This window comes from Schistocerca cancellata, chromosome 4, assembly GCF_023864275.1.
Source record: "Schistocerca cancellata isolate TAMUIC-IGC-003103 chromosome 4, iqSchCanc2.1, whole genome shotgun sequence".
In the NCBI taxonomy this organism is placed as follows: domain Eukaryota; kingdom Metazoa; phylum Arthropoda; class Insecta; order Orthoptera; family Acrididae; genus Schistocerca; species Schistocerca cancellata.
Window position 1 is genome coordinate 211631686 of NC_064629.1, and position 20260 is coordinate 211651945.

At 44.2% G+C, this 20260-nt stretch overlaps 1 protein-coding gene across 1 annotated transcript in view; it reads left to right on the forward strand.

The window, feature by feature from the left end:
* Positions 1-20260, forward strand: part of LOC126183346 (HEAT repeat-containing protein 5B) — a 268954-nt gene that overhangs the window by 20529 nt on the left and 228165 nt on the right. The window lies entirely within an intron of this gene.

Here is a 20260-nt window from a genome sequence, read left to right on the forward strand (position 1 = left end):
GCAACAGATGGAGATATCATTGAGAAAGTCGATAAACGTATACACTCTCAAGGGGAAAAAGAAACTACACACCAAGAAAGAATCGTCTGAATGGGACGGAAATCATCAGATGATATGTACATGTAGAGACAAACAAATGATTACACTTTTAGAAAAAATGGGTGATTTATTCAGGAGAAAGAGCTTCACAAGCTGAGCAAGTTAATAAGGTGTAGGTCCTGGTCCATATCCAAGCAGTTATTCGTCTTGGCCCTGACTGATATAATTGTTGGAGGGATATCGTTGCAAATTCTGTCCAATTGGCGCGTTAGATTGTCAAAATCCCGAGCTAGTTCGAGGGCGCTGCCTGTAATGGTGCAGACGTTCTCAATTGAGGAGAAATCCGGCGACCTTGCTGGCCAACGTAGGGTTTGGCTAGCACGAAGACAAGCAGTAGTAACTCTCGCCGTGTACGGGCGGGCGGTCTCTTGCTGAAATGTAAGTACACAGTTGTTTGCCATGAACGGCAAAAAAACGGGATGTAGAATATCGTCGACGTACCGCTTTGCTGTAAGGGTTCAGGGGGGTTCAAGGATGACCACAAAAAGGGGTTCTGCTACGAAAAGAAAGCACACCCCAGACCATCACTCCTGGTTGTCGGGTTGTACGGCGTGCGACACTGAAGTCGGTATCCCACCGCTATCCGGGGCGTCTCAGACACGTCTTCGCTGGTCGCCGGGACTCAGTTCGAAGTCGGGCGCATCACTGAAGACAATTCTATTCCAGTCAATGAGATTTAAGGCTGAAGACGTGTCTGGGGACGCCCCGGACAGCGGTGGGATACGGAACTGACTGTCGCCAGTCTTGCGGCCCGACAACCAGGAGTTCCATTTCATTCCATAGCAGGACCCGTTTGGTTGTCTTCCACAGTACCCTTACAGCACAGCAGTACGATCGACGATATTCTACGCCCGTTTTGTTTCCATTAATGGGAACTCATTCTGGGCGTACATTTCAGCAAAGTAATGCCGACCCGCACATGGCGTGAGTTTCTACTGCTTGCCTTCGTGCTTACCAAACCCGATCCAGGAAGGTCACCAGATCTCTCCCCACTCGAGAACATTTGGAGCATTGTGGGCAGGACCCTCCAATCAATTCGGGATTTCGACAATCTGACACGCCAATTAGGCTGAATTTGGCACGATGTCCCCGACGAGTACATCCAACTATATCAATCAGTGCCGGGTCGAATAACTGCTTACATAAGGCCACAGATAAACCAACGTGTTGTTGACTTGCTCAGTTTGTGAAGCCCCATCTCTTGACTTAATCATCCAATTTTACCGTCATTACAATCATTTGTTTGTCTGTATATGTACATCACATCTATCGACTTCCATCCCATTCGGACAATTCCTTGGTGGTGTGTCTTTTTTGTTTTACAATGTATTTTTAAAATCTAGGATAACAAAATGCAGTTCCTGCTAAGAAAACTATCGCTATTAAACAAATTAAAAATGGCTGAAACTTTGATCTTTCCCATAGTTTTGTACTGATTTGAGTTGTGGACAATAAAAAAAAGTGGATTGTAAGAAAATCGATTCATTTAAAATGTGGGATTGGAGAAGGATCTGGACAATTTCATGGAGACAAAAAGTTAAAAATAAGACAGTTCTACAAAAAAATAAAACCAAAAAATCTTTGGATGCCAATATATATGAAATTAAGGTGCTTTGGGCATATCATGAGGCCGGAAGACAACCTAGAAAAAGCTGTGATACTCACAAGAACAGAAGGGCATAGGCGTAGAAGAAAACCAAGGGGAAGTTAGGTGGAGGGCATCAAAGTAAGCACTGGAATGATCGTGGAAGAGCTGATGAATAAAACAACGCCCAGCAGTGCGTGGAGGACCATCGATCATTATGTCACCTGAAGTTGGAGAAGACTTCATAGATAATAACACGTAACACATGGAATTTAAAGTCAAAAGCATCAATATTCGGTCTCACGAAATTGATTGATTAGAGCACTGTTAGAGGGAGGGATGTCCGATGTGGGCTTACAGTCACTGTTCATCATCGTCACAATCAACGAGAACAATCACGCAGTGCATCAGAAAGAACCAGTGCAGTACTACGATGTGACATAAAAGGAGTTACGGAGATTTTCCTACCAACAATAGGAGAACCGAATGTTTATTTTACGATTCATAGATAAATTATCGTGTTAAGTACCTTCTCTATGAACTACTGTAAATAATTGTTCGATGGACCAAGCACATATCTAGTGATAATCTAACAATAAATTGTTTAGTGGTGCGAGCTGTCACGGTTTCGTGTAATAAACGCAGGAGCGTCACGGAGGCGCCAATCAAATCCCAGTGCCAGGAGCTACAATAGAGGCGGTGACCGTCACTGTGAGGTTTACTCTTAAAATTCCGAGAACATACGTTCAAAGAATGGGCAGGCAACATATCACAGCTGCCTCTCACGTACGTTTGACGAAACGACTATGATGGGAAAATCAAAGTTCAAATGTTCAAATGTGTGTGAAATCTTATGGGACTTAACTGCTAAGGTCATCAGTCCCAAAGCTTACACTCTACTTAACCTAAATTATCCTAAGGACAAACACACACACACCCATGCCCGAGGGAGGACTCGAACCTCCGTCGGGACCAGCCGCACAGTCCATGACTGCAGCGCCTCAGACCGCGCGGCGAAAATCAAAGAAATTCTAACTTACACAGGGGCTTGCTGATCCTCGTCTTCCATCGCACCATTTGCTAATGGAAAAGGAAAGGGAGGAAATGATGGCGACACAGTGAAGTACCTTCTTCCAGAAACGGTAAGGTGGTTTGCTAATTTCAAATGTCGATGTAAATGTGGAGTTCGCGACGTAAGGTGGGGTAAATATTTGTGGGGAGGAAATGTTTGTCTGATCCCGGACACGACCAACCCTACGCGAAAATGTTTGTTTTTAAAATGTTCTGTTCTTCTTGCTTAATTTAAAAGTAAATGACTCATGGTGACGTTATTAACTGTTTGTAATCTTACCGTCCTACACATCACTATTAAAATTCTCTGTCTCTGCACAAATTTTGAAAGCTTCGAGAGGCGTAAGATATACAAAAGAAATTTTTTTTACTGATCTTCATTTTCTCTTGTTGTTGGCTCCAGTTTTTTCTTCTAGGGGTACATTCTTGCAGCTGAAATTTTGATTGAACGTTGTGGGTTCCTGAAGACTAAATAACTGAAGATTTGCTTGTACTACTCTTGAATTTTATTCTTTGTCAAATTTTTCAATATCACGCCGCTTTTACAATTTCCACTTATTATTCCAAATTACATTGTTAGTGACGATTATATCAATACGTCTGTCTCAATCAGAGGCATGCTCACTGTTATTACATACTGCAGTACTCACAATATTCCAAAGAGTTTACAAAGCTAAAGTCCACAAACTTTCTTGACTAAAGAAGAATCATCACCAAGATATAACATTATTTTATAAATGAATCCAGAAATAAATTTAATAATTAGCGTTATATTGTGCATTTAATAATATGAATTTTAAGTATACCAGAAATTTCGTAATTTCAAATATTTCTAAAAGAAGAATTATTTGAACTGTACACACAGAGGGTAATACATAGTATACAAAATCATATGAAATTCTTTTAGTTAAACAACTGAGATAATGTTCATCTATACAAGAATCGATAGGATAAATGGTATCGGTTACCTCCATTTAAAAAAAAGGGTAATGTTAGAGGAGGGCGTCCCATTACATGTTGCTTCCACAGAAGTTCGACTCGTAAGGCCCGACGTGCTTCAGCACGAATAAAAAATTAAATAAAGCAAGAAAAACAGTGTTCATTGATAGGGCTTCCCAGTGTGTGGCTGGATTTCAGAATATTTGCTTCGCAACTGTCCAGAGAGCAACCAACGAATCCGTCGCATTTAACCGTAAATGCAGGCATTCACAAGTTCATTAAAATTTAGGCAGGAATTTGGAGTGAAATAATGTTCACTCTTCACAGGCTGTATTTATTCTAGAAAAACAAACGAAATATCCTTTCACACTATTCTCCACAGTTTATTATCAAAATAACATTAGTCAGTGCGATAATTTCAGTAGGTCGGCAACCATCACGTCTCGGTTTAACTTTCAGCGAAGTCATGAAAATTATTCAGAGTGCTTCAGCACGCTTCTAAGCTGAAGTACTGTAACGGCGAACTAACGATATTTTTAACTGAAGAGCACTTCAAAATCAACTGCGTAACAGTCCATAGATGTTTAGACAAAGTCCACTAACCACTATCATGCAGAGTTCAAACGCTGCACAGTATTCTCAAACCATTATCGATCGAGACTCGCTTTATACTTGCAAGTCCAAACCAATCACTCACACGACGTGAAAGTACGAAAAAGCTAAAATTACTTCAGAGTTATTCGCGATTGTCATAGGTGAAACTTTTGCAAGTCCCGACCGAAAACTTAGAAAATATTTCACTTACAAACACACGAGGCGACTTCCAGCGGCGCTCCAGTTGAGTGCAGAAATCTGTGTCGCGCGAAAATGGCCGCCAGGCGTACGGACCACCACTGAATGTGACTCAAACTCAAGTATTTCCGACATTCGAAAACGTGTATAAACTATAAATTTAATGTTATATTTAGACATATTACACATGAATGTAAATGTAAATTTCATCGACTTTCCACTGCTGCTCTTAGTTTTCACCGAGCGAGGTGGCACAGTGGTTAGCACACTGGACTCGCATTCGGGAGGACGACAGTTCAATCCCGCGTCCGGCCATCCTGATTTAGGTTTTCCTTGATTTCCCTAAATTGCTCCAGGCAAATTCCGGGATGGATCCTTTGAAAGGGCACGGCCGACTTCCCTCCCCGTCCTTCCCTAACCCGATGAGACCGATAACCTCGCTGTTTGGTCTCTTCTCCCAAACAATCCAACCCAACCCTCTTAGTTTTCGTGTAGCTTTAATGGTTAAAAAAAATAGTTTTCTTGCTTGTATGGCGCCATCTTGCGTCGTTATATCGGTAATAATTATTAAAGAATTAAACCAATTACAGTCATAATCCCTTAGTTAGCTCTGTTTAGTAATACTGCCGCTACCTTCGCTTTTTGATGATGAGCAGGAAATACATTCCAGACTGTAGTTTGAAAGACGAAATACACTACTGGCCATCAAAATTGCTACGCCAAGAAGAAATGCAGATGATAAACGGGTATTCATTGGACAAATATATTATACTAGCACTGACGTGTGAATACATTTTCACGCAATTTGGGTTCATAGATCCCGAGAAATCAGTACCCAGAACAACCACCTCTGGCCGTAATAACGGCCTTGATACGCCTGGGCATTGAACCAACAGAGCTTGCATGGCGTGTACAGGTACAGCTCCCCATGCAGCTTCAACACGATACCACAGTTCATCAAGAGTAGTGACTGGCGTATTATGACTAGCCAGTTGCTCGGCCACCACTGACCCGACGTTTTCAGTTGGTGAGAGACCTGGAAAATGTGCTGGCCAGGGCAGCAGTCGAACATTTTCTGTATCCAGAAAGGCCGGTACAGGACCTGCAACATGCGGTCGTGCATTATCCTACTGAAATGTAGGGTTTTGCAGGGATCGAATGAAGGGTAGAGACACGGGCCGTAACACATCTGAAATGTAACGTCAACTGTTCAAAGTGCCGTCAATGCGAGCAAGAGGTGACCGAGACGTGTAACAAATGGCACCCCATACCATCACGGCGGGTGATACGCCAGTACGGCGATGACGAATACACGCTTCCAATGTGCGTTCACCGCGATGTCGCCAAACACGGATGCAACCATCATGATGCCGTAAACAGAACTTGGATTCATCCGAAAAAATTACGTTTTACCATTCGTGCACCGAGGTTCGTCGTTGAGTACACCGTCGCAGGTGCTCCTGTCTGTGATGCAGTGTCAAGAGTAACCGCAGCCATGGTCTCCGAGCTGATAGTCCATGCTGCTGCAAACGTCGTCGAGCTGTTCGTGCAGATGGTTGTTGTCTTGCAAACGTCCCCATCTGTTGTCTCAGGGATCGAGACGTGGCTGCGCGATCCGTTACAGCCATGCGGATAAGATGCCTGTCATCTCGACTGCTAGTGATACGAAGCCGTTGGGATCCAGCACGGCGTTTCGTGTTACCCTCATGCATCCACCGATTCCATATTCTGCTAACAGTCTTTGGATCTCGACCAACGCAAGCAGCAATGTCGCAATACGATAAACCACAATCGCGATAGGCTACAATACGACCTTTATCAAAGTCAGAAACGTGATGGTACGCATTTCTCCTCCTTACACGAGGCATCACAACGTTTCACCAGGCAACGCCGGTCAACTGCTGTTTGTGTATGAGAAATCGGTTGGAAACTTTCCTCATGTCAGCACGTTGTAGGTGTCGCCACCGGCGCCAACCTTGTGTGAATGCTCTGAAAAGCTAATCATTTGTATATCACAGCATCTTCTTCCTGTCGGTTAAATTTCGCGTCTGTAGCACATCATCTTCGTGGGGTAGCAATTTTAATGGCCAGTAGTGTATTTGCAGAAAATCTGTTACAACAGTTAGACAGCGCTCACTACGTTTATCTAAATAGTTTAAAGCGTTAGTCAGTTATTAATTTTTAAAGATCGTTTTATATTCAAAACAGGTAACAATTAATATCTTTTAAACTAAATCTTGTAGTGGAGTCGTATATTCACCCACACACTCCTCTAATTTTTTCTTTAAAACCTTGTTATTGGGCTCTCTGTCACTGCCTGTTTAGTTTTAATTTAGTTTCCCTTATTTCATATTTTCTTTATTGAGTTAGTTCAGTCTTGGCAGCTACCGTCGCTGGACAACTCAAATGGTCGGGTTTTTCCCACCACGTGTGCGTCAGGCTAGCTGACCTGCAGTCAGGATTTCTCATACTTTCAGCTCTGCCCATAGCGCGTCAAAGGTGCCGCCACCTCTTCACCATGCAGGGAAGCTCGTCCAGCCTAGCATGGCTCACAATTGTCAAACCTCGGTCTCCTGGGTCCCTATTCTGTACCTTTCCGCAATTTTGCCGATCGGTTCGGTACGCGACCGCACCGAACGGTCTTGTTTCGGAAGGAGAGCCCCACCATTATTCTGTACGCTTATCGAAAGCGATGCCGAAAGGTCTTATCGAACCGAAACGCTGTTGTCAGTTCTCCTCGCGCCTACCAATCAAAAGCAATCTGCCTCAGATCTGCGCATGCGCACTGCAGCGCAACAGCGGCACGAACTCTAAGCGGCTAGCAGCCGACAGAGGCACACTATTCTTCACAGTACCGAAAAGTGCCGTTAGAGTACGTAATACTGTTCAAATTTCGCTGACCACGGGCTTCCATGAATGCATGATTACGATAGAATATTCACTGTGTTCTGGAAACTGCCATAAATTCCACATTACGTCTTTTTATTCTCATTCACATCGACGTCTTGTTGTGGATTTTACGTTTCGAAATATGTGTTAGGAATGGAGTGTAGTACCACATTGTACAAATACATCTATAGAAACACCCGAAAAATTCGTTATTTTTTCTGTTTTCCGTCGTTCCTTAGTTGCTTCAAAATGGAGGTACGTTCCATCTATGCAACTAATTGAAGACAGTTTGTTTATTGCCATACGCGTTTCGCTTCATTTATTCGTGAAGATGCTTCACAAATGAAAGAAGTGAAACGCGTATTGCAATAAACAAACTACCTTCAATTAGTTGCATAGACGGAACACATCTCCACGAACCCGAAAAATTGTTTAAGACAGTGTCAAAGAATAAGAGATCCAAATGATGAAGTAGCCTACTGTCCTATATGATACATCAGCGATTTGATTCATAAAAACAAAATTTTGAAAAAAAAACGCATTTTCGAGAACAGTGCAGCTATAGAAATTCGTTGTAGTGTATAACATGCATCTGATGAATCAAAATGTTTCGTATATGGTGGTATAGTCTGAAACTATTCTGGCGAGAATCTTTCATTTCTGTCTACTGTTGTTAAGGATTCGATCGCAGAAAAATACTTGTGAATAGTTACAGTATAAAGACGATTGCTGCTAGTTTCATTCACAATAATTTATTTTGTGCTCTTAGATTCCTGTCTGACCACACTCTTTGAAATCGCTACGTATTCAGAAAAAAATGGTGAATTATTTGTGAGAAGAAAAATTATAAATGTCACTGTCGGTTGTTTCACGTACAGCAATTTTATCTTTCGTTTCTTAAACGTATGGAAGTCACGAAATCGAAGATACTCGTTGCTGATAAAGCACGCCCTTACGTGTAAATGGCAACGAATATTTCAGAACAATGTTTCACTTTGACGATTAATGAAGTCTCAGAATGTGTTAGAAACACGAAGAGGAAACAAAATATTTTGGTACCCAGCGTTATGCGAACCTACGACCTTTGACACAGCAGTTCATTGCCTTACCCACTGTGCTACTACAACTCGTTTGCCTGCAGTGCTATATTTCACATAACTCCAGCCGAGAGAGACGCAGGCTGACTTTGTTGCCAAACAATTTGGGCGTAAGCCGCAAATGCATGGAATTTTGAAGGTTTCCTCTATCGGGCTTCAAAAAATTCTTTTTCATTGTTACTTAAAAGTTTTAAACGCGTTTCAATAATTAATAAGAAAACCATTTGCGGAAAAAAGTACGCCAAGTCACTACTAATTTTAGCTAACACTCACGTGATATACGTAAGCAGAGCCGACCTTTTGAAATTTAATGGTTTTTTAAACTCTTAATTACGTAAAAATAACAGGTATTTTGTTAGAATATTGACCAAAACTTTTTTTATAGGTTACAATCATTCACAGTAACAACAATACAAACCATATTTCTAACAAACGAACTCTCTTTCGACCCGGACTCATCTTGGTGATTCCTCAGTAACACAATCACCACATCCGTAGCTAAAACCGCTCAATATGTTTAAAATAACAAATTCCAATAACAAATTCCAGGTGTAAATAAACCACACTGAACCGAACGAGAGGGCCATACCGAAATCCAAAACCTGTCGGTACAGTTGTCGAAAAATCGGCAGGAGGACCGATCGGTAACAGAAGCTTACTGAATAGGAACATCGGATAAAGAACCGAAAATGAAGTCACTACCGACACTAACCTACTGCACCGATCGGTATTAACGATACGGAATAGGGCCCCTAGCTGCCACACCACTTGCCGACTCGGCTGCCACTTGCCAGTGTCATGATAATTCGCGCGCAAACAGTCGCGCCTATTGTTAAAGCTTTTCATAGGAAATTTCAGGATGCAACTTCTCAAGCTCATAGGTTTTAAATTTGTCACAACGACAGTGGCTGACAGAAATCGAAAGGTGGTGTGACAGTTTTCTTTTGTTAATTGGTCATGCAATGAAGCACGTCAGTTTTCAGCGATATACAGGAAATTTCGCAGCAACACGGCACAGTAGATTCTCCGCAGAAATCACCTATTTATTTGAAACAAGTTGAACATGAAAATCACATGTGTACTTTTAGTTCCACTATAACAGCTATCAGATTAAGTGAAAGTAGAAGTCAACATCAAATACAGATAAGCCGAGAGGTTCGCAAAAACCAAGGTTTGAGGTTTAGGAGTCAACAAAGTTTGTCAAAAAAATCTACGGAGTGTGTTGTGCATATACAGGATGTTCGGAAATATTCCTTACCAACTTCTAGGACTTATAGATGGGAGTGAGTATACAGGGTATTCATTTTAACTGAAGACATTGAAATATCTCGAAAACTATACTTCGGATTAAAAAAAAGTTATAGTTCCAGTTTGTTTGTCTAGGAAGGGACATCCAACAATACGACAGTCGACCCGCCACCGTACCGTGTGCAGGGGTGGTGGGGGGCAACTTTGAAATCTTCATTGGGGACCCCCATTTTTTATTTCAGATTATGATTTATTTCGGATATTCTGGGGTCATTGACTAGCATGTCGTAAATTACGATTGTGTACTCATTTCTATTGTCAACGGTCTTGCCGCAGTGGTAACACCGGTACCCGTCAGATCACCGAAGTTAAGCGCTGTTGCGCTGGGCTAGCACTTGCCGAGCGCTTTTGGCAAGCGGGGTGCACTCAGCCCTTGTGAGGCAAACTGAGGAGCTACTTGATGGAGAAGTAGCGGCTTCTTCTCGGAAAATGACATACGGCCGGGAGAGCGGTGTGCTGACCACTTGCCCCTCCATATCCGCATCCAGTGACGCCTTGTCTGAGGATGACACGGCGGTCGGTCGGTACCGTTGGGCCTTCATGGCCTGTTCGGGAGGAGTTTAGTTTTTACCCATTTCTATTCCTTCGACTACAGCGCCATGTGTGGCGAAGCGAAGAAAATGTTTCAGACAAAACGTATGTAGATTTTGCCGTAGAATCGTAATCTGGAATAAACAACGCGGGTTCCCATTGAAGATTTCAAAATTCTCACCCCTCGCCATCCACGCACGGGTTTACGGGTTTGGATACGGGGTTGAGTGTGGGATCATTGGATGGCCCCCTTCGAGAGAAATAAATTGTAATTGTAACCTTTTTTAACCTGATTGTAGTTTTAGAGACATTTCAGTGTCTTCTGTTAAAATGAACACCCTGCATAATATTTTGAATAGGAACCCAAGACGGGAAACGTACCCATTCCGTTCTACGACGGTTTCAATTCAGATGTGTAACGCGTCCACGTGTACCGATGGAAAGAGAGAAGTCGCAGAGTTACTTGACCTGGTGTGCAATGGGATAAACAGGATGATGTGTAATCCTATGGGCTGCTTGTTGAGAGGTCGTATGCAGAGTTGAATTTACGAGATTCCTGCAGAGACAGAGGAAGATACGCTGGCTCGAGTTCTGGCCGCTGCACAAGAAACTGAAGAGACACCAGGCGGAATGGAGAGTGTGTACGAGAACATACTTCATGGAGACAAAGTCTGTAACAACGTTGGTGGTCGTCACATCGAGCTTTTGTTGTAATGCATCAGTACTGTTCTGTACTTTATATTACGCTGGGTTCATTTTAGTTTTTGAATAACGTAACCATGTAATGTTCAAGAGTTAATACAAAAAAATGTGCTTAAGCGATAAATGGATGTTTAATTATGTGAATTTATCCCTATTGATCTGAGCTCGAATTTGCTATGTTAAATAGCGTAGGTGCTTGTTAAACTAGCTGAATTTCAGTGCTAACCAGAACAGACAGAGCCAAGGAAAAATTAGATTTATATCCAAGGTTAATTGAATTGACGGAGGTAGATTTACGGAGTAACGCTTGATTGTTAAACCGGCTACACTAGGGTACCGCAATGTCATTAATTTGTTTACTTAATAAGGGACACAAAAAATGGGTGGTTCAAATGGCTCTGAGCATTATGCGACTTAACTGCTGAGGTCATCAGTCGCCTAGAACTTAGAACTAATTAAACCTAACTAACCTAAGGACATCACACACATCCATGCCCGAGGCAGGATTCGAACCTGCGGCCGTAGCGGTCGCTCGGTTCCAGACTGTAGCGCCTAGAACTGCACGGCCACTCCGGCCGGCCAAGGGACACAACATAAACGGCACTGCAGTGAAGTACTACACTTGAGGGACAGTGAGACATTATATTGAAAATAATGATACTGAAAGGGCCCTCATTATAATATTGTTTCTATCGCTGTTAAGAAACCTGACCTTTTATTCTGAAAATATATCCGCTTCAAACTAGGAAACTGATGAAAAAGAAAACAAAACAATATAAATTCCAAACAATTTCGTCTTCTCAAATCACAATTTACACAGAAAACGCTCGAAATGTCTTCCTGCAATATTGGTACAAAATTGATAATTCGGAAGAAATGATTGGCACACACTGTCGAAAAATTTCTGGTGTTTGCGACTAATACCCAGGCTTATAAAATTCTTGTGAACAGCGCATTGATATAACGTTACAGCCCAGTCATGTTAATTTGGGGGATCCGGAAGTCCTCTCGCCCACCACCGCGACCACTCGTGCCCTCCGAGTGCTTTGGTCGAATGTCGCCTGTCCACCAGAATGAAGTGCGACATGTCCTTCATCGCCTGTAGCGCGCAGGATGGATAACTGACACTCTGAAATTGTGAACAATTATGTCCATTTAACCCGTAAGTAGTCACGCATCTTTTTTGTTCTGTTACTTCTCGCGTGGTGTACTATGGACGCCACCCTCCTGATTCGCGCTCGAGGCCTAAAATTATGTAAGTGCGGCAGTTTATGGTTATTGTAGATATAAAGTGAGTTTAGTTTGTAAAAAAATGAGTTCAGCAAAGAAAGGTTCAATAATTAAACGTAATATAAAGCAAAAGTGTAAATCACAACTTTACCACACTAGGCAAGGCCAAGAGGGAGCAACACAGTTTCTTCAAATAATAAGCAGAAATGGAGAAGTGGTACATGCAGTACAGCAACGCGAGTATTTAAGAGCTAATCGGGAGTTGAGGCGAAATTTCCGGATAACTTCTCATCGACAATTCCTATCCAGTCGTTTACTAAAAGTCTTTACTGGAGGCTCTTGAATGTGAAGAGCATTTTCCTACGCTCACTGATCAAAGTTGTCGGCGTTGAATTCTCCTTCCTTAGTGAAAATAGGAGGTTCCATAATGTAGATGAATTAGGAGAAATTCACTTTGTTGTGATGGTGAAGGCGCCTTAATTCTAAGGCACAAAAACCGAGCGACGTGGCGTAGTAGTTCGTCCGGCCATCCACATTTAGGCTTTCCATGAGTTTCTTAAATCACTCCAGGCAAATGCCTGGATGGTTCCTTTGAAAGGGCACAGCCTTCTTCATCCTTGACACAATCCAAGTTTGCGCTCCGCCCCCTCCACCACATTATCACCAACTTCAGCACCTAACTGAACGTAGAGTTTTATTTTTAAAATGTGTGTGTGTGTGTGGGGGGGGGGGGGGGGGGGGGTTGTTAGAATGCACGACGAAGGAATTTGTGGTGCATCGCAAGTGTTACCCACAACTCCTCAGATAAGAAAGCTAACTATCCACTTGTTACAAAACATACTTCCCCTGCATTACTCCTCTCCATTGCCGGACTTGCTCGACCTGCATACTGCAACTCCATTTAAAATCAACCAGTTAAAATATGTGCACTATACCTATTGTTCGTGTATCACTTGATTGCTGAACTGTCGAACTGTGTACAATACTGCAGGAGCTCTTATGTAGTTACTCCAGTGTCGTGCTATCAATTTATTCATTTGTCCGTTTCTAAGTGAATAATGAAGCTACTTCTGGACTACTGCCGGTAATATCTACAACTTGGAGAATACATTTGCTTGAGATATGTAGCGTTTGTTGCATACAAGTCTCACTTTTATCATCAGCGATGTATGGGACAAAGCACAATGTGTATGTAATGGGTGGACTATGTGAGGAACCTGTAACCTCTACAGCATGAACGCTACTCATTGAGAAAAAGTAATTATTGATTACTAATATAATCATTATTAAAGTCTTACAAAATTGTAATAATAGTAATGATCGTTCAAAAAAATTAGTTTCGTGACTAAAACAGAATCGAATCTTCGAGTTTTTACCCCTCAAAAAATTTCATTTTCCCCCTCAAGGGTAGTTGCCCTCAGGTTGTGAACCACTGAACTCCTATCTAGAGGCTGAAAGTAATGTGTCGAGTGAGGTGGCAGGGAGACAATATGACCTCATGATTACTAGCTAGTTGTCATGTCTGGATCAATGCCGTGAGACACGTAGTCATCCACTATCAGTAACACTTAACGATCTGGTTTTCTTGGGATGAGTTGCTCTGTCAGCCAACACATGAACAGGTTAGAGGTCAAATACCCGGCTTTCTCATTCGCGTAAATTTTGGATCTGTTGAGAACAGAAACTTCCCATACATGTTTCCTGTTTTTTCTCCTTGCAAATACAGTTAGGAGACATAAAATATCGATTGGCATTGAAGCAAAATATTACGGTTAATGTCTCTCCTCTGCCTCCAAATGTCATTTGATACAATGTTGGAGTAAGTTTTTTACCGATGACAACACCCGGTTTCGGATTCATTTGAAAACCAGTTTCATTCATATTGTACATATGGGCTGGTTTATTGTAAAAGATGTGTTGTTTTGGGTATGACATCACTCAGTAACTGAAAGTATTCTTCGGTATCCTTTCTGCTGACAGCTGTAGCCCCGTCTGTAGATAGACCCTGGGTTTTTTTCTTCACTAAGACAGGAAATCGTCTAAGAAATGACCAGAGCCAGTACCAACCAGCCATTCCTGTATCTCTGTTAAAGCGATGTGGGATACCGTTGCATTCCCAAAACCGAAAATGTTTTCGCTGTCTGTTGCTGGAAAATCCTGAATGCTGAAGGTTTCTTGCCTATTCCCCGCAAGAGTTCCTAGAACAATGTTTTAATAATTGTAGTACGCTCCGTGGCCAGTGCAACAACGCGTCAAAGGCACACTTTAAAAGAAAGTCAGATGAATTGTAAATGAGGTCACTATTAACTAAGAAATTAGCATTCTCAATTTTAGAATCTATTGTAAAAGTTACCAATTTAATTTATTGGGAGAGAAGTGCCGTTTCTTAAGAGAAAACCAAAATTTAAGTATTTCAGAAATGTAGCTTTTATTGCAAAATCAAAAGTTTTCATAAAAATAGTGATGGTTGGGCAGTGCTTTAGTCTGATGGTAGCGGGAAGGAAGAGCATTCCCAGAAATATTTATCCTAAACCATGTCTGTATAAACTTTGTTGCAGTCAAAAATCGTGAAAACATGGCTAGTAGTGGGTAGGATGTTAGCGGATGAAACAGCTTGCAGGAAGCAAGAGGGTAATACAGTGTTTCCTGAATATCGTACTTAATGGAAACTACTACGGTAAAGGCGAGTGCCCAAAAATTTTTCATTCCAACTAACGCACTGAGTATGGGGGAACTGGGACTTCTGGCACAGATGATTAATGACCTGTCATCGCCACTCCCTCTGCAGCGTAGGATAACTGTCTGGGTACAAAAGAATGATTCGTGGCACCCCTCCCCTAACCCCACTTCATCATAATTAGGCAATGGGGTGCTCAAGGCCACTTCGGAAATTGTAAATGAGTACCAAAGAATGATTTACGCCCTGCGATACAGTTTAACCACTAATCGTGTCAAGATGTGTATAGGTCCCCCCAAAGAGAATGGCGGCCCCTATCTCGCACCATTTGATGTCTACATACATCCATTTATTTTACGAGGGCTATGCCGAAAGATTTTAGTAGCCCGTAAACCGTAAGGCGTAGGACAATGGAGTTGTTTTCATTCGAAAGAGCGATGTTTTTCGACGTTGGGACGTGCGCGCGCAGCCCCTGGCTAATGGTGATCCCCCCACAGCGCGGTAAGAAAGCACAGGCAGTGTGCTGCGTCAGAGACGGTGCAGGATGGAGCTGTCGCGCCGCGACTTTCGCGCCATGATTTTTTACGATTATAAAAAGGGTTTAAGTGCCGAATAATGCCATTCTTCTTTGCTGCGTGTTTTTGGTGAAGCTTTGGTGAAGGCCACAGTTGGAAATTGGTTTCGCGAGTTTTCGAGGGGTCGGCAGTCAATTGAAGATGAACCTCGTCCCGGTCGGCCAGCAACAGCTGTAACTCCTCAAAACATTGATGCTGTGAGGAAAATGATCAAAGAAGATCCGCATCTTACATTTTGCGACATTGAAGGGACCCTAAATATTGGATCAACAGCAGCACAGACCATCGTTCATAGTCACTTAGGCACTAAGAGATGTGCCTGTAGGGTGCCACATTCCCTGACAGAAAGCAAAAAGGAGGCGAGAGTGAACTGGTGTAGTTTCATGCTCGAATAATTCACTGGAGGGAAGTCCCAAGACACCTACAACATCGTCACAGGTGATAAAACGTGGGTCTACCATTATGACCATGAAACGAAGAGACAGTCTTCTGTGTGGTGCTTTCCATGGGAGGAACCACCCACAAAAGTTCGAAGGAGTTGGAGCTCTGGAAAAAAGATGGTGGCAACTTTTTTCACAAAGATCGGGCATCTCACCTCTGTGACCTTGGACACACGTCGTACAGTCAATGCTGAATGGTACGTAACGATTGTCTTCCAAAAGTCATCGCCACATGGAAGTCACAGCATCCAAAGTCCAGGAGTGGGCACCTTCTGCTGCATCACGACAATGCATCTGTGCACAGGGCTGCCAGAACGACGGACTTTCTAGAGAAGGAAAAAGTGCGAGTGTTACCCCATCCCCCCTATTCACCTGACGTGGCCCCCTGTGACTTCTTTCTGTTCCCTAAGACTAAGGAAAAAATTCGAGGGCAGCGGTTTTCATCAGATGAAGAGGCCATTGCAGCGTACGAGAGTGCACTAAGTGACATCCCAAAAGAAGCTTGGACTGACACATTTTCTAAGTGGTTTCAGAGAATGGAAAAATGTATACATGCTAATGAAGAGTATTTTGAAAAGTTGTAAACGTTTTTTTGAAAATAAATTTTTTTCACACATTCTGCTAAAAACTTTCGGCATAGCCCTCGTACAAACAGAAGCTGGCGTGTGCTCGCACCAGGAGAGAGAGGCAGCTGCCGCTGCTAGCTGCACTCCGAAGACGGGTGAGCGACTGCTGGCTGTCGGAGTGGCAAGGCATACTATTGTAAGAGGGGTGGTAGTGGCGCCACTGTGAGGCTTGCTTTAAATACACGCTGTAACGGTTGTGAGCGTTAGTTACCTTTGCGATTGGACGTGGTGAGTCGATGTTAGTCCAAATGGCTCGGAGCACTATGGGACTTAACATCTGAGATCGTCAGTCCCGTAAAACTTAGAACTACGTACATCTAACTAACCTAAGGACATCACACACATCCATGCCCGAGTGATGTTAGTCAAGAATGTCTTTAAGGCGACAAGGACGCCGTTATCAACTCCTCACTGCGTTTGAACTAGGTCGTATAATGGGGCTACGAGAAGCTGGTTGTCCCTTTTTCGATATTGCAGAAATACTTGGCAGGAATGTAGTCACTGTACATGATTGATGGCAGTGGTGGTCACGGAAATGTACGGTCGCCATAACAACGGGCTCCGGATGGCCACGTGCTACTACGGAAAGGGAAGACATCGTGTTCGGCGCATGGCTCTGGCGCAGCCTCCTGCGTGTGCACCAGCAATTTTAGCACCAGTTGGTGCCACAGTGACACAACGAACTGTTACAAATCGACAAATCGACTACTTCAAGAATAGCCCCGAGCCACATGCCATATAGCTTGCGTTCCACTGACCCCAAGCCACCGCCATTTGCGACTTCAGTGGTGTCAAGCGAGAGCTCATTGTACGGCAGGTTGGAGGTCTGTTGTGTTTTCTGATGAAAGCTATTTCTGCATCAGTGCCAGTGATGGCCGTGTGTTGGCTAGGAGGAGGCCAGTTGAGGACCTGCAACCAACCTGTCTGCGTGATAGACACATTGGACATACATATGGAGTTATGGTCTGGAGTGTGATTTCGTATGACAGCAGGAGAACTCTCGTGCGCACGCACCCTGGCTGCAAATTTGTACGTCAATGTGATGATTCGATCTACTGTCCAGCCATTCATGAACAGAATTCTAGCCGATGTCTGCCAATAGGATAACGCCCGTCTACGAACTGCTGTTGTACCCCACATATTCCACAGTGTGTCGACTGTTTGCCTTGGCCTGCTCGTGCACCAGATCTGTCTCCCATCGAGCACATATGGGACAGTATCGGACGACATCTCCAGCGTAATCCACAAACCGCATTAACCCTCGTATTGACCAACGAAATGCAACAGGCTTGGAACTCTATCCCACAAACTGACATCCAGCATCTGTACAACACAATGCATGCATGTAGAACTGACCTGACCCGCCGTATTATGCACTCTCTCTTATTATGTGACGCGGTATTTATAACGGCCTCTACTTGTAGATAGATTCATATATATATATATATACAGGGTGCGGTGCTTAAATCCAGACAAATTTCAATCCAAATTTCCCGCCATATGGTATTTCCGCCGGATGTCGTGATTGGCGTTCTTGAAAGCCATAGGCATCTAGTAAACAGACAGAATATCAAAATGGCCGAGATGTACGGACAAGTGCGGAGTACAACCGGAGAGCCGCGATTATCGAAAGTCTCCGCGCAGGGCGTTCGCCCACTGAAATACACTCCTGGAAATGGAAAAAAGAACACATTGACACCGGTGTGTCAGACCCACCATACTTGCTCCGGACACTGCGAGAGGGCTGTACAAGCAATGATCACACGCACGGCACAGCGGACACACCAGGAACCGCGGTGTTGGCCGTCGAATGGCGCTAGCTGCGCAGCATTTGTGCACCGCCGCCGTCAGTGTCAGCCAGTTTGCCGTGGCATACGGAGCTCCATCGCAGTCTTTAACACTGGTAGCATGCCGCGACAGCGTGGACGTGAACCGTATGTGCAGTTGACGGACTTTGAGCGAGGGCGTATAGTGGGCATGCGGGAGGCCGGGTGGACGTACCGCCGAATTGCTCAACACGTGGGGTTTGAGGTCTCCACAGTACATCGATGTTGTCGCCAGTGGTCGGCGGAAGGTGCACGTGCCCGTCGACCTGGGACCGGACCGCAGCGACGCACGGATGCACGCCAAGACCGTAGGATCCTACGCAGTGCCGTAGGGGACCGCACCGCCACTTCCCAGCAAATTAGGGACACTGTTGCTCCTGGGGTATCGGCGGGGACCATTCGCAACCGTCTCCATGAAGCTGGGCTACGGTCCCGCACACCGTTAGGCCGTCTTCCGCTCACGCCCCAACATCGTGCAGCCCGCCTCCAGTGGTGTCGCGACAGGCGTGAATGGAGGGACGAATGGAGACGTGTCGTCTTCAGCGATGAGAGTCGCTTCTGCCTTGGTGCCAATGATGGTCGTATGCGTGTTTGGCGCCGTGCAGGTGAGCGCCACAATCAGGACTGCATACGACCGAGGCACACAGGGCCAACACCCGGCATCATGGTGTGGGGAGCGATCTCCTACACTGGCCGTACACCACTGGTGATCGTCGAGGGGACACTGAATAGTGCACGGTACATCCAAACCGTCATCGAACCCATTGTTCTACCATTCCTAGACCGGCAAGGGAACTTGCTGTTCCAACAGGACAATGCACGTCCGCGTGTATCCCGTGCCACCCAACGTGCTCTAGAAGGTGTAAGTCAACTACCCTGGCCAGCAAGATCTCCGGATCTGTCCCCCATTGAGCATGTTTGGGATTGGATGAAGCGTCGTCTCACGCGGTCTGCACGTCCAGCACGAACGCTGGTCCAACTGAGGCGCCAGGTGGAAATGGCATGGCAAGCCGTTCCACAGGACTACATCCAGCATCTCTACGATCGTCTCCATGGGAGAATAGCAGCCTGCATTGCTGCGAAAGGTGGATATACACTGTACTAGTGCCGACATTGTGCATGCTCTGTTGCCTGTTTTTATGTGCCTGTGGTTCTGTCAGTGTGATCATGTGATGTATCTGACCCCAGGAATGTGTCAATAAAGTTTCCCCTTCCTGGGAAAATGAATTCACGGTGTTCTTATTTCAATTTCCAGGAGTGTAGTTCGGTCCTTCGGTTACCGAAGATCAACTGTTTACGATATTGTGAGCAATTACACTACTGGCCATTAAAATTGCTACACCAAGAAGAAATACAGATGAGAAACTGGTATTCATTGGACAAATATATTACACTAGAACTAACACGTGATTACATTTTCACGCAATTTGGATGCATAGATCCTGAGAAATCAGTACCCAGAACAAACACCTCTGGCCGTAATAACGGCCTTGACACCCCTGGGCATTGTCAAACAGAGCTTGGATGGCGTGTACAGGTACAGCTGCTGTTGCAGCTTCAACACGATACCACAGTTCATCAAGAGTAGTGACTGGCGTATTGTGACGAGCCAGTTGCTCGGCTACCATTGAACAGACGTTTTCAATTGGTGAGAGATCTGGAGAATGTGCTGGCCAGGGCAGCAGTCGAACATTTTCTGTATCCAGCAAGGCCCGTACAGGACCTGCAACATGCGGTCGTGCATTATCCTGTTGAAATATAGTGTTTCGCAGGGATCTAGTGAAGGGCAGAGGCACGGGTCGTAACACATCTGAAATGGAACGTCCACTGTTCAAAGTTCCGTCAATGCGAACAAAAGGTGACCGAGACGTGT